The 15,576-nt window shown below is 47.9% G+C and overlaps 1 pseudogene; it reads left to right on the top strand.

Annotated features, from left to right (window-relative positions):
* Positions 1-355: 355 nt before the first annotated feature.
* Positions 356-15,576, top strand: part of LOC111157004 — a 67,024-nt pseudogene continuing 51,803 nt past the window's right edge.

The following is a 15,576-nucleotide window of genomic DNA, read 5'->3' as shown; positions in this document are numbered from 1 at the left end:
GCTCCCATCAGGATGGGCTCAGCCTGCAAGGATTATGTTGAATGAGACAGAATTATATATGGGATATATGGAATAGAAAAAATTGCAGAATTCGCTGCATACCACAATAATATGAATAATGACTGACATGTCGACTTGTGTAAGACTTTTTGTCTAAGCTGATTACATCATAGGTGCAAATAACCGTATAATTGCTCTAATGTGAGTCTAGTTTTAATCACAATACCAAGGTTTGATCTTGAACAATTCACCATGCCATTATCCAAGAACGGACTTATAAAATGGTAAATGGGACCAGGAGAACCCATTTACCCTCAGTCATGGGCAATAAAAGTCGGGTTTCACTTGACAAGACATGAAGAAGGCTGGAAATCCTTCCTACGCCAAGTTTCATCAGCCTAATTTCCGGGGTACAGAATATTGTGAGCATCAAAGAAAATGGTGTTCAATCTTGATTTTTGACTGTCCCCATTAACTGAGTAAGAAAGGAAAACAGATGTTATGTTGTGGCGATGGAACAAATCGCTTCCTCAAAACTTGGGATATTGTCTAAGCACGCCCCCCAAAAGTTCTCCACTTCTGTTTTATTTTTATTTTTATGTATCTCTATTTCCTTTTCCTCATGATGCCTCCTGGAACTGTGTCTATATTTGAACATAATCTGCTTACATTCATTGTACTTAATAATGCGGAGTATTTCTTCCATTGTCTCCTTTCATGCTTTCTTTGGGTTGTAATTAATTCATGACTGCTTCCCTTTTGTTTCCCAGTTTCTTCCTAGGTGAGAAACGTTTTCTAATCATTTTCCAATCTGATAATTTTCAAGATGCATATTCTGGTTTTAGTTATACTGGTGGCTAATTCAAGTGTAAATTTTAAAATGCTCCGGTGTAAGTTCTTTTCTCAGAAAAGGAGAGAATTGCTGAACCTTGGCACTTAATAAATAAGATGGTGAAATATACATTGTTTTACTGTCCATCCCATTTGCCGTCTTCCTGGTTCCCCTGGAATAGAGCATGACTCTGACGATTATGGTGGTTCTTACAAGTATCATTGTTACGTACGTTTATTTATATTCTCTCTTTTTATTAACATTTCCATTCAATTTTCTAATCACAATGACAACAGTCATTTAGACTTAACTCAGTATTTACCTAGTTCCCATCATACCACTACTCGCCTGCTTTTAGCTATTTAATTTCAATTCATTTATGGGTCAGTTGCCATACATCTTCGAGTATTTTACAGAATGAGCGTACAGGTGATTGACCTGATAAACTTTTCCTGTACTGGATCCTGATTCAGAATTCCATCTACCTTCTGCAACTTGACATTAATGATACATTTCTTTTATTTTTCCATTTGCCCTATGAGGAATTTTTTTCCCGTTTACTCCTTCCTGAAGGATCAGAGGGCAGCTCTCAGTGCCTGACGTTTGCCGATATTTACAAATGCAGGGAGTCACCTGGTTCCAATAGGAACCATAAGAACACCATCAGGACCTTCTTCCCAGCTCCCAAACTGGAAGGTTGCTTTACTGTAGAACTCCAATGAAATGTACAGCCTTTAAAAGTCAGTGATCATATACCAGGAAACACGACTTATTCCTAGATACTTTGAGAGCCTGTAGGTCTTTCCTTCTCAGAGGCAAGCTTGGACTGCAATTCCTACAGCATGTTCTCACTGTTTTCCTGTCCCCTCCTTTATGATTCTCTGTCCCATACCTGAACTGACTATTTCTGACCTGACCCTCTTGTATTACTAATGGTACTCCCCAAGTGGGCTATCAAAAAAGAAGTGCCAATGATAGAGTTTGGTCAGATAAAATGACCTTAGCTAAGACAGAAAGCAGTTGTTTCATTATTTAATTGGCGCCCTCTCCAGAATTCGAGGATACATAATAACTCAGTAAGATGGGGTGGAAATTTCTCAATGTCTTTCTGCTTGATCCGGCTTGTCTACCTCGGGCACCATCTAAGCCTTAGTTGGTAGAAATACCCCCCGGCATCTAGCAAATCATTAGTCTGTTTTCCTAATTTCCAATACCGTGGAAGCTTTTATCTCTCACTCAATTTCCATATTATTTCAATGAGAATTTGGGAAGACAAATAACATGACCCTAACTGGCTGCCATCTTCTCTGGGAAGTTCATCTTCAGAGGGATTTTAATGGGAACAGGGAGAAGGAATGTCAACTGAACAACATCATGAAAGAAACTCTGCCCCCTCATCTTGCTTTACCGTGGAGACGGCCCATGTAAAAGTAAAATTAAAAAAATTGTTAGACAAAAATGGAACACTGATTCTATGATCTTGACTCTTTCCGTTGACTTAGAGGAAGACTTCATCTTTCATGGCGTTTCTCAACATAGAAGAATTAACCAAAGCAGCAGTTGGTCAAACCAACCCCGGCTGCTGAGGAAAACACAGAGGGACTCCCGGAAGAGACCTTTGTCTAAGAAGGAGTGCCCCGTGCTGATGAGAGGTTGCAGAGTGAAGTTTAAGACACAGGGTCCGTGACTGTTTCTTAACTTAACAGGCTCTGTGACTGTTCCTCTGACTGCTTGTTTCCAAATCCTGGTTCTCCCAGCAGATCAGCATAGGTCCTTAGGCGAGGTAACCTATCTACACTTCTGGTCCTTTATTGCAAAGATAGTACCTACCTCAATGGGTAGCTAAAAGAAGAAAAGGCATTACTGATGCAAAATGCTTCAGATAGTACCTGGCCCATGGTGAGGGCACTGGAGTTCGCTATTGTTATCATTCTTGCTTTCCTTTCTTAAACAGAGAGAGATCAGATAGAGACGGTCAGAGCTGGCTTGCAGACATGTCCTTGTGCCACACATACAGATGAGAGATAGAGATTCATTCTAGAACATTCTAGTGGCGGAAGGGGGAGGGTGATGGGGGGAGGGGCTGACTGCTGAGGTCCAGAGAGAGCAAGCCCCCAGTCAGAAGTCGCTGGCCCGTGTACTCCCCAAAGACAGGAACAGGGCCTCATTTTCCTTGCAATAGCTGTATTTTCTGTATTTAGCCTAGAGACCTGTACTTAACAGATGTTTAAGAAATATTTGAGAAAGGAATGAATTTGTTCATTGAATGCATTAGGATGGGGACAAGCTTAGACCGGTCAGAGCAGACCAGAGGCAGCATGGAAGCAGACACAAGGTCTGAGTAGATCGTCGCAACATGAGCGTCCAAGATAACAGGTTAGGTTTTTCATTCACCGACTCAAATGGTCCAGGGAAGCCACTTCATCTATATTCCTTCATTTTCTATTCCTACCAATATTTCCATTTTTGAAATGAGGGAACTGAAGAGTATGGGACGTAGTAACTTGGTCAGCCTGTCTGCTTGCCTGGGTCCCAGCCACACCGCGGACTTGCGGGCCGTGTTCCTTCCCTGACCACAGGATGGCTAGAGTCCCCGGTGGGAGCAAAGTGCCCTGGGCCCCAGGGAAGAGCATGATGGACACCACATGCCTGGTGAGGCCAATGGTCACCTCAGAGCGTGTGCTTGAGGGAGAAGGAGAGCAAGAACACAGAGGGGTCTGTCCTGAGGATTCGTCCCAGAGGTACAAGAAAGAATGAATGGTGGCTTGAGATGCTGCTGAATCAACATGGGCTCTGGCTGGGCCAAGCCTCATGCTCTTTTGCTCGTTTCTCAACCCTTCCTAGGAGTTGAACAATATAATGGTCAGCTCTTCTGCTCGCCTTTTTATGAGCTGGTTGCAGCATCCAAAGGGACAATGAAGATGACAGTCACCGAGAAAAACCTGACTTCGGATATTGTAGGGTTCCTGCAAGGAAGGAGCTGAGAGACCATCTGAATGGGACTATTAGTGTCTGATTTTAATTTGTGCCAGATGGAAAGTCATATATTTAAAAAGAAAAGAAAAGAAAAAAACCACATGTAACTGTTGCAATGGAACATGCATTATACATCCTAACTTAATAATCTCCCATTTCTACCTCCAAAGTGACCATGAGTGAGCTGCTACGTGTCTCCATGAACTGAAGCATACTTGCATTTTGAAGGAAGTCTGGTGTTGCTTGGAATGTCCTAGAAGCTCTCTAAGAGGGTAGAGGTACACAGAAAAGCAGTATCCTGCGGGCCCTCCCATCCCTTCTCAGCACTAGCCTGGCAACTGTCAACGTGCTTCAGTGTGGATCACAAGGGGATGTCTGTGGGGACACCATGGCAGTGGAGTCATCTGTACCCTGGGGCCACCAGAATTCCCACAACAGCTCCACAGAAGGGGAGACTTGCCACTGGCCAGAGTCCCTGGAAGAGACACCTTCATGTCACAACAGTTGGCCGAGAAACTGTCACCACTTGGGGAAGAATCTTGCTGCCCTACTTTCCTCCAGGAGAGAACACAGGGGCAGAGCTGGTGAGGCCTGGGCCACAGAGTAAGGGGCAACTCCTAGTTCTTCATCTGTCCCTTGATGGATGGGAGTGGAGTCTTTTTCCAGTTAAGGGTTGAAAATGACCAGGATCTCGCCCGCTGCCCAATGGGTGGCAGGTGGGAGGAATGAGAGGGCATTCAGAGAAGATTAGACTCTAATGTACTTACCTGGATCCACTGACTTTCATAGGACACAGGGGGACTAGAGCAACCTGGAAATAGCCTCTCACCAAGCAGGGTCTGAAGCTAAGAATTTGTGTTGGCAGGGACAGAGGATGCTAACACACATCGCACATCAAGTCTTAGGTATCTGGAGTTCCCTGGTTCAAGCACTGAGACTCAAAGGGGTCAGAGCATGTCAGAGGCCAGAGGGAGCTCTCCAGCCAGGCCACCCCTGGAACAGGCTCCTGGACAGGAGAACAAGGCCAAGCCAGCTCGGGCGGAAGAGTACCAGAGAGACCAGATGACCAGCTAGCTCAGGTCAGAGTTCCAGCCTCCACACCAAAGTGTGGTCCAAGAACCAACACAGTAAGATTTGCTGGAGAAAGTATGTGTTAGACATGCTGATTCTTGAGTCCCAAACTAGACCCATGAACACGATCTGTGGAAGTTAGCCTGGCTTGAAGAGTGAGGGCCAGAGAAAGAAGGAAACGTTTCCCCTGTTTTCCCAGCCTCTGCCCAGGCTCCTGCCTCTAAGACTCTCCCAGGGGGCCAAGAGGACGTGGGACAGAATGATTTCAAAACTGAGAGCTCACTCAGTCTAACACAAGGCTCATTACCCCTGGGGCTAATCCGCAGCACCCTGCCTGCTGTGCTATGGGGCCCTCATCATTAGTCTGCTCCCCCAAGGTCACAAACTCAGGGCTCGTAGCTCCAACCAGGGAGCCGAGCCAAGACCCCCCTCTGCCCCCCCACCTCAGCCCGTCTTTCCTGGCTCCTTGGGGCCAAGGCTGCTGCAAGGCCCAAGTGCAGGCTGCATTGGGGCCAGTTAGGGAATCAAGAACAGGCCAGGGCAACTTCAAGTTCTCAGCAGTCCTGACGGGATCACAGAAAATACCTGCAGAAAGCCAGTGTGACTCAGAATTAACATATTCTGCAACACACCTGGGCTCTCTTGGCTGTGGGGCCTGCCCCGCCAGGCACGTTGTGAACAATCAACAGGCATTTAAAGGAGCAACAGTCATGACATTCCAAGTCACAGACCACCTTGCCCCACCACCCAGCAGCGACCCAGGCAGTAGGTAAATGAATGAGTTTAGGTGTATTCCAATAAAATGCTCATTATAAGAACAAGCCGTGATCTGGACCTGGCCCACGGGCCCGGGTTTGCCAACCCCTGGCATAGAGGTTGAAAGGGAAGGCTTTCAAGACAGATGGTTTGTTTCAAACTTGAACTCCAACAGTTTGCTCTCTGTGGAGCCTCAGGCAAATTACTTGACTTCTCCAAGATGTATCACTAGGATTGACGGCATGGCCTTCTTGTAAGACTTCAGCGAGTTTCATGCACACCTAGTGCTGCAGAGGGTTTCTAAGAGCATAAACAAGCATCAGCTGGTGACTCTCTGGTGACTCTCACCCTTACTCTTCCAGGCAGTGACAATCCCGCCCGACTCTTCTAGCAGGTGGCTGCTGCCTGCCCGGCTGCCCGAGGGACCCGTGTGCTTGTCCCTGCTCAGCTTACACCTGGCTTTGCTCGGCTCTCTAGTCTTCTTGATTGGTCGGCTGTCCCAAGGGGAGCCTTGAGCCCCTCCCCTGTGCTACTGAGTGGGGCTCCTCCCAGAGCCCCGCGTCCTCCACCTGCCCTGGGAGTCCACCTGGTCCCAGGGCGCCTCAAGCAGCATCCTCTGCACTTCTGACATCGTGGAGGAGAGAACTCTGGGCCAGCTCGTCATCTTCTCATCCCGGGGCTTGCCGGGAGCACTCTGCGGACCGGCCGTTCTGTGGGACAGTCACAAGTGCCTGCAGAAGGAAAAGCTGTCCCAGTTAGGAGTTGGGAACACAGGGGTGAAGACAATCGAAAATGTTGGTTTCCTAAAGAACTTGTCAGGGCCTTTACTAAGCTAATATGCATTGTTGATCTTCCAGAGGGGATTCAAGCGGTCTGTGGTATTTTGGAGATTTACTTCAATATGGAACAGTTCTCAAAGGCCGTCGCCCACAGTTCTGAGGGACACATCTTGGGAAATGGCAGCTGTGGAGAAAGGGCCGTGTCGCTCTGCTCTGGGAGTGGACTGATGGCAAAGGTTAGCAGAGTGTGCGTGGTACCGAGATCTTTAAAATCCTTCCTGTTTGTTTTACTTGTCTTCGTGTCTCATCACAACTTTACTCAGTCCGTCTGTTCTGTGGGTGCTGCCTGCCTGCCTCGAGGAGGTGGGTTTCCAGGCATAAGGCTTTGCTCCCTCTGTCCACCAGACCTGCCGGATCTATAAAGAATTTTCTTAGTTCCTGAAATCCAATGCCCCTTCCTTCCTGAAGACGCCCCAGTCACCCCAGCCAATCTGTATCTGACCAAATGTTCTCCTCTTTGACTCTTAAAACAAGTTCAAAGTGGTCCACAATTCATGTCAAACGGACCAGCCTGCAGTTTCCTAGTTTGTCCCCATGGGCTCCTTTATCAAACCACTCGTTTATTGGCCTGAGTCATCTCCTCTCCTCTGGGGCCTTTTCTGAACTCAGCAAAATTGTTTAAACACCCTGGACCTTCTCCTGTTTCCCTCGGCCTCCGTTCTGCACGCCCAGAGCCTGGTGGTGCTGACCCGAGGTGGCACGGGGCACAGGCTAAGTCTTTCTAGCAATTCCCAGCACTGCTGTTTGCATTCGTCCCTCCCGTCTGTGCCCACGCGGCCTGGGGCAGCCCCAGCCTTGCCCTTTGTCTGGGGGAGCGGAACCAGACCCTTCTCCTCGAGGCAGCCGCGCTCCTGCTGTTGGGCTAAGACCGGCTCCTTGACAAGACACTCCTCCTTTATTCTTCATTTTTTTTTATTGCAAATCCGCGGTAAAAGAGTTTACAATCCAGTAGTGCCTGGGAAGTACCTTGAAGTCTCCTGATGAAAGGTGCTATGGAGGGACCACATATTATTATTTCGGCAAACGAGGGAAATAATAGCTTGTTGCTTCATCTAATTCCCCTGAGTGGGCCCGGGCTCTGTAATTACCCGGGTTATGGGGCCCTGGCTCAGAAGGCTGCGTCCGCAGGCACAGGTGGGCGCAGGGCCCGGTGGGGCTTCACCACGTGCCCCCTGCACGCTCGTCGCAGGCAGAGCTGCTGTGGGGCCAGTTTTGCATGGGAGGCCTGGGCTGGGATTGCGGTATGTGGAAATCACCTTTAATGGAAGGATCTACAAACCCATGAGGCAAGTTTGTGCCGGTTCCTCCCTGCGGTCCCAGCACCCATGCGGAGGGCACAGACCTCTGCCTTTCCCAGGCCGGGGCCAAGGTGCTGGGAGCATATCTAGGAGGTCCCAAGGAGTTCTCCCCAGCGCGGGGTCCAAGTTGGCCTCTAAGTTATGTCTCTTCCCTTTTCTTGGCAAAGCTGCTTCAGCCCCCTCACTTTCAAAATGAAAGAGCTGGTGAAGGCTGTGGTTTCCAGACCCCGTCCTCCCGGCATCACACTCTGTGGGGGACGTTTGTGACCACTCTATAGGCCAGGAAGAAGCAGCCAGGCCTCGAGTCTTGGGTCTGACCGAAAAATCAGGTCCACTCTCCTATTTTCCATTTGTTGCTCCCCGTGAGATTCTGGGGGGCGGGGTTGGGGCGCGGGTGTGGGGAGGGGGACGAAAGCTTTATCCTGTCTGAAAATGATCAGTGAAAACCTTGCTAATCTTTTGTCCTTAATGTCCTTTTTACTCATAATTCCTTTGATCCCCATTCCAAGCACCTCCCAAATGTTTCTCTCATCTCTACCCAACTTTCAGCGAAAATTATTAGGAGGTATTTCTGGGAATAAACTAAAGGTGCATTGGGGTTTTGTTTAATCTAGTTATCTGGTGGAAAAAGAGTCCCATCTTTTGGTGGTGTGGGCTGTCGGGATCATTTGTTGAAACGTTTTCCCTCCTATTGCCTCCTCTCTTGTTCCGGGCCAATCCCTGCAGGTCACCAAGGATTTTGACATCTCGTCCAACCTCCAGCAGCTATCGCTGACCTCACAGACCTGCCATGCCTATTCTGAAAGCCATTTGCTAGTGAGTTCCATCTTTCGGGGGTTCCCTGCGCACATGGCCTGTAGCCAGGAGCACACCCTCCCTTTTCTTCCTTCTCTGGCCGGGCCGTCCTGCACGCCCCCTGTCGTGTGCACTGGCTTCCTGGGAGTCTCATTCTCTGGCTCGATTTCAGGTCCTCTCCTTCTCGTTGAACCTCCAGTCCTCCTTCTGAGCAGATCTGCTGGGCTCCCTCTTCCCTCCAAGGAGCCTGCTCACCTCTTCCCGCCTGACTGCACATCACAACTCCCGCAGGACCTCACAGCCCCTGGTGGGTGTCTCCTTCCCAGTCAGAAGGACTTTGGGGATGCTCATGGGGTGCTCTTGAAAAGGACCAGAAGGGGACGGAGCTCTCTAGCTTTCATGACGGCACTTTCACCAAGGACTCCTCCTCTCCTGCCAGAGGCCACCTTGGACCCTGATACTGAACCTCTGACCTAGGAATTCTCTGGCCACGAAATCCCTCAGCACTAGTCTTTTTCTCTGAGGCCGTAAGGGAGCACGAGGGGGCTGGCACCCATCCCCTGCTGCCCTTTCCCTTTTCCTCCCTGCGCCAGGCCGTCCCCAGCCAGCGGACGCACAGGCAGGCAGAACGCAGACAGACGTCTGGCCGGTCAGGGAGGGACAGAAGATGACACGAGGCTGTTCCCTGCTCCCTGAGAAGCTCTCTCCCTCTGGCCTTTGTCCCCTGCCTGAAATAGCACTGCCAGCTCCCACTCACTACAGGCATCCCCCCAGCCCCACCCTGACCTCTGCTGGGCCACATCTGACCGGGCCCTTGGAGAATGACATCCTTTTCCAACGTGCTTCTCCAACCTCATCTCTGCTGGGACCCCCCACAGCTCACGGGCTGCTCCCTCCCCGAGGGCCGTCCAGGAGGCTCTGAGTGGAGATGTTTCCATGCCACAGTCTGACCCCACATTTTCTTCCCATTTCCTTGCCTTCCTCTCTTCCCGCCAGCGCCAGGCCTCCCACGCATAGATTTCTCATCGGGGCGGGGGTCTGAGAGCAACAGCTTTCCTCTGACTCCTCTCCTATGGCTGTGGAGAGTCTGAGCAGCATCTGGCCTGGGCCGGTCTGGAGAGAGCTGGAATCCAAACAGTCTTTAAAGAGTTATGACTCCACGAACCGTGGATGGCAACGTCTTCTATTATTAACAGTTTCAGCTTTCCCATCTGGCTGTTTGCAGAAGGAAAGCTGGAGATTACTGTCAGCATTAATTACAATCAGGTGTACTTTCCCCCCTTTTCCATTTTGCCCCAATAGTTTCTCACACAGCGAGAAATCCTTAAAATGCGTGTCCTTTGCAATGTGGCACATAAATCCTTGCTGCTGGTGAGAGCTGCTGTCAGCCCTCCCGCCTCTCCCCGGGTCTGGTGAACTTGGTGAAGTTCACCAAGCTTCCTCAGGTTTAAAGGTGAGCCTGAGCTCCTTGAATCTTGAGGTCCGGAAACGTCAAGAGAATCTGCTTCCCCCCCGAGCGATTTCTGGCACTTCCTGCTTCTAGACTAACCAGAACTACCTCAAGAACAGTTTCTGGAATGTCTGTCTTCAGCTGAAGAACGGCCCTACCAGAGAAGGCTGTAGCTGCCAAGGAAGAAAGCCACGGTCCCTGTGATTTCCGCCCAACCTGATTCCTCCTGCTGCCTCCCCTGTCAGGTCTTCTGCCCCGAACCCTTGCCCTGGTTCTGGTCAGTGTTTGAAAACCATGATCTCATTTGGAAATATTTTCTTTCCCTCCATCCTCGTCTCTACATGCATATTCATGTAGAGACAGCCCGCTTCTCTGGTATTTTCTGAAAGCTTCTTTGCATTTCTCTCCTCTGGTTTATTTCTCTCTACAGACTCTCCGCAAATGTTAATCTTCAGGATTATTAAACATCGGGCCCACCATCCTTTTGCAAAGACATTTGAATTTAACTCAGATGGGCCATTCCAGCATTTTACTTCTTCTTCTTCTTCTTTTTTTTTTTTTGAAGATTTTATTTATTTATTTGACAGAGATCACAAGTAGGCAGAGAGGCAGGCAGAGAGAGAGGAGGAAGCAGGCTCCCTGCTGAGCAGAGAGCCCGATGCAGGGCTCGATCCCAGAACCCTGGGATCATGACCTGAGCCAAAGGCAAAGGCTTTAACCCACTGAGCCACCCGGGTGCCCCTTTACTTCTTCTTTTTAATAGGTCTGCAGTTTACACTTCATCTTTCCCAACAGATGGCCCTAGGGAAACTGCTTAAACCTACCGAGTTGTTGTATCCTCGTCTGCAAAATGGGCATACCATGTCTTCATGGCATTCCTAAGTGGGTTAGGGAATGTGACGACTCAGACCTGGCGAGGGGCAAGTCTTAGCTGCTTGCCTGGGGCTGTGGAAGAAGGAACAAGGGCCTGAGTCTTGAACACTCATGGGAAGATAATTCATTTTTCCCTTGGAGGGGAGGAGGAAGGTGCTGTTGTGAGGAGACTACAAGTGCGTACGCCGTCTAAAACACCACTGTTTTTAATACCCCCCATTTTTCTTCATCATGGAACCCAATCTTCACGGGTTCCTTTTGCCCCATGTGGCTCATCCTATTTTCTAATGGAATGAACCACCTCACCCAGTAGATCTGTGTTTTTTTCCTTCAACAACTGCAATTTCAAGTTCCAAGGTTTGAAAAAGAAATTCATTAACTGAGAACCTTTGCCCCATCCCCGACTTCCTCTGACACACCACCCACAAAATAATAATCTTGGGGAAAAATTGGGGAAGAGAGTTGGCAACTTTGAAAAAACAGGGTGGAGCATGATTTCCTTCATCAATAAAAACTGAGCAGAGGAATTTAACCACAACCACACTGGTCGTGCTGCTAATTTGGCCCCACCAGAGCTCGCCCTAGTTTGCCCCCCCCAAAAGCTCTAGAAGCTTCTAGAGGCTTCTCCTGGCCTCTAGAAGCTCTGTAGTCATGGCAGCAGGCGGCCTGGGTCACATCTGTTCATCCGAGGTTGCCCTCAACTGCCTGGGGCCCTTCTGTGGTGGGCATCAACCACAACTCCCTCCAAGCTCCCGCAGCCCTCTTTCAGACGAATTCCCCGGCCGCATTTCATAATCTCGGGAGAATAAATGAAGTTTTTGACAGTTCATTTATTTCTTTGATATATTTCAGATGTGTCTTCAGACAAAGCGCCGGGTTAGTCGTGTTGGTTGTCTTGAATCGGATATTAGGTGAGAATACTTCCTCGACACCATTACTGAGATGGGCATTAATTGTATTTGCACACAGTCATAACGCTCGATGACCTCCTGAGCTCCTAATTTTTCTACCTCATTACACTCAGTGGGTTTGCTGAGATTCATAAATGAGACAGTTATGAATGTGGCCACAACCACGTGGGTCTGCTTAAAATCGGTATCACATCCCTGTGCTCAAGAAGGTACAGAAATCATCCATTATGAGCAAAATTAAGGGAAATATGTTAGGTAGACAAATGCTTTAGGCAAACCCTCCCTTTTCCAGATCTGAAATGTTTTCCTAAAAGTGCTTTTTATTGTCAAAGTGGCCAAGTCCCATTTCATCCCCTATGATCTGAACTTCCGAAGGGGGTGTCTCTATTTCAGCCCCTTTCCTGGGCACAGACCTCAGGAGAAGGTGGAGTCCATCACAGACACCCCGAGGCCAGCAGGACTCAGAGGAGAGGTTGCAGGTTGAATGGATACAAAACTCTGCGTCTGGCTATTCCTATTTCCTGGTTCCCAAACCGGGTCGTAGGGGGCTCATCCACAGTCATCACTGGGAGATCGTTGTTACTAGCGAAGCCCTGGACCACCCCAAATGCAGTGCCACCTTCTCCTCGGGGTGGTAACCCTGCACCAGTGACTCGGGTGCAACTTTTGGAGTCAGCCCAGCATGCATTTCAGACCTGGTCCTGTTGCTTACTAACTCGGGGACATCAGAATGGTGCCTAACCTCCAGGGACCTCTATTTCTTTATATGTACAATGGGCTGATAGCTACATCAAGGACTCAGTGAGTATGAAACTTTCAGGACAGTTCTGATGCCTGATACACAGAACATGCTTCATAAATAGTAACGTTACTATTACAGAACAGACATGACCTACTGGGGGTCCACTGACTCTTCTCTTTGCCAAAGGTTACCTCTGCTTAGTCCAGTCTCTGGACTATACTATTGTATTCATTTTCTCTGCTCTGTTACAAATGACCAAAAACAGAATATCATTTATTTATTCCCTCATTGTTTATGTGGGTCAGGAGTCTGGGCACAACTTTACTGGTCTTCTGCTTAGTCTTCTGTAGCCAGGGTGTTAGGTAGGCTGTGTTCTCATCTGGAGGCTCAGTTGGAAACTAATGATGTCCAACTTCACTTGGTATTGTCAGATGTCAATGCCTTGCAGCTGAAAGCCTGAGGGCCCTGACTTCCTGTTGTATGCCAGCTCCTGGAGGTCACACTCAGCTCCTGGAGGACACGCTCCGCTCCTGGAGTCCACCCCAGCTCCTAGAGGCCACCTTCAGCTCCTTGCCATGTGGCCCTCTCCAAAGGCTTTCTCACAACATGGCAACTCGCTTCTGAGATAGCAACCGAGAAAAGAGCAAATTTGCTAGCAAGACAGAGTCTATTATAAAAATCACAGACGTGACATCCCATCACTTTGCCATGTTCTTCTGGTTAGGAAACAAGATGCGGGTTCTGACCACAGTCAGTGAGAAGGATACAAGTATAAGAGGATACCAGGAGGCTGGGATATTGTGGGCTATCCAAAATGCTGTCTACCACAACTAGAAAAGGCCTCAGAAAGTCAGAGGTACAAGTAGAGTCACATTTGTGTTTCTCAAAGTCTGATCCCTTTTCCAGCAAAATCACTGACCACACTCCAGCCCTCCTGCATTAGTAACAAAGTACCACAAACTTAGTGGATTAAAAAAAAAAAGAAAACATAAATTTATTATCTTACAGTCTTGAGGTCAAACAGTCTGAAATGAGTCTCACTGGGCTAAAATCAAGGGGTCAGGAGGGCTACATTCCTTTTGGAGGTTCTTGGTGAGAATTTGTTTTCTTGGTCTTAAGAGCTTCTAGACCTTTCCCAACATCTCTGGCTCCTAGCCATATCACTCTGTCTTCAAAGCCAGCAACAGTTAGTTGAGTTCTTCTCATTTTAAATCATCCTGACCTCTTCTGCATCCCTTTCCACATTTAAGGATCTTTGCAATTACACTTGGCCATGTGGATAGCTCAGGATAATCTTCCTATTTTATTTATGTATTTATTTATACAGAGAGGGAGAGAGAATCCCAAGTAGGCTCCATACCCAGGGTAGAGCCTGATGTGGGGCTCAATCTCACAACTCTGAGATCAGAACCTGAGCCAAAATCAAGAGTCAGATGCTTAACTGACTGAGCCACTCAGTGCCCCTCTCTATGTTAAGATCAGCTCCTTAATGACTTTTTTTTTCCTTCTTCACCCACGCTTCCATCTACCTCTCTGATAACCATCAGTTTGTTCTCTCTAAGAGTCTGTCTCTTGGTGTGTCTCTTTTTATCCTTTGCTCCTTTGTTTTGTTTGTTAAATTTCATGTGTGAGTTAGACCATACGGTATTTGTCTTACTTTGACTAACTCATTTCACTTATCATTTTACTCTCTAGCTTCATTCATTTTTGTGAATGGCAAGATTTCATTCTTTTTTATGGCTTAATAATATTCATATTATGTATATGTATATATAATTATAAGGCGTGAGAGATATATGTATGCATCTCTCACGTCTTCTTTATTCACTCCTCAGTTGATGGATACTGGAGCTGCTTCCATAGTTTGGCTATTGTAAATAATGCCACAATAAATATAGGGATGCATGTATCTCTTTGAGTTAGTGTTTTTGTATTTTGGGGGGTAAATACCCAGTAACACAACTACTGGATTGTAAGGCAGTTCTATTCTTAACTTTTTTGAGGAATCTCCATACCGTTTTCCAGAGTGGCTGGACCAGTTGACATTCCCACCAACAATGCACAACATTTCCTTTTCTCCACATCCTCGCCGACACTAGTTGTTTCTTGTGTTTTTTTTTAGTTTAGCCATTCTGACAGGTGTGAAGTGATACCTCACTGTGGTTTTGATTTGCACTTTCCTGGTGATGAGTGATGTGGAACATCTTTTCACGTGTCTGTTGGCCAGCTGAATGTCTTCTTTGGAGACATAGAATTCTTTTTTTTTTTAAGATTTTATTTATTTATTTGGCAGAGAAAGAGAGAGATAACAAGCAGGGGGAGCAGGAGAGGGAGAAGCAGGCTCCTCGCTGAGCAGGGAGCCAGATGCGGGGCTCGATCCCAGGACCTTGGGATCATGACCTGATCCCTGAAGGCAGATGTTCAACCAACTGAGCCACCGAGGTGCCCCACAACAGGAATCCTTCTGTTTAGAGCTTCTGAAATCTGTACTCTCTGTCCACAAGAAAGTTGGGACCAAGAAGGCCCCATTTCCCATGTCAGTGAAGTATGAAGAAATCCTCTGAGGGCAGGGACTCAGGACGTGAGTCACAGCCCCAGGTGCTTCTCAGAGGTGGTGCAGAGGAGGAAGGCAAACCCGACTGTGCTATTGAGGAGGATATAAGCCATGAGTCACCGTAGGTGAAACATCTCAGAATCCTTTGCAATTAGTAATAAATCCCACAGGCAGAAATGAGGGGATGATTCCAACTATGCGAATCCAGACAGTGTAAGCACAGGCGCTGCACATGGCAGAAACATTCACATTCGTGGCACTGGACCAAATTGTTACCAAGTACGTTCTGACAATGTGATATGCACGCAGGTCACATGTTATGCTACATGTGGTTTGCTGTGTGCTCTAAGGGCTGAGCACATGGAAAACAAAACAAAACAAAACAACGAATGTGCTTTTCTTTTTTCCTTCCTAAGATTATACCTTTCTTACTCTGGCCCAGAGCAGCTTTGCTTGGGGGAATGAGCAAAGAGTAGGGA

The sequence above is a fragment of the Enhydra lutris genome, unplaced genomic scaffold (genome assembly GCF_002288905.1).
Source record: "Enhydra lutris kenyoni isolate GAN:26980312 unplaced genomic scaffold, ASM228890v2 scaffoldscaffold51, whole genome shotgun sequence".
Lineage (NCBI taxonomy): Eukaryota > Metazoa > Chordata > Mammalia > Carnivora > Mustelidae > Enhydra > Enhydra lutris.
The sequence above is the reverse complement of the archived record's forward strand: the minus strand, read 5'-3'. Positions and strand labels throughout refer to the sequence as shown.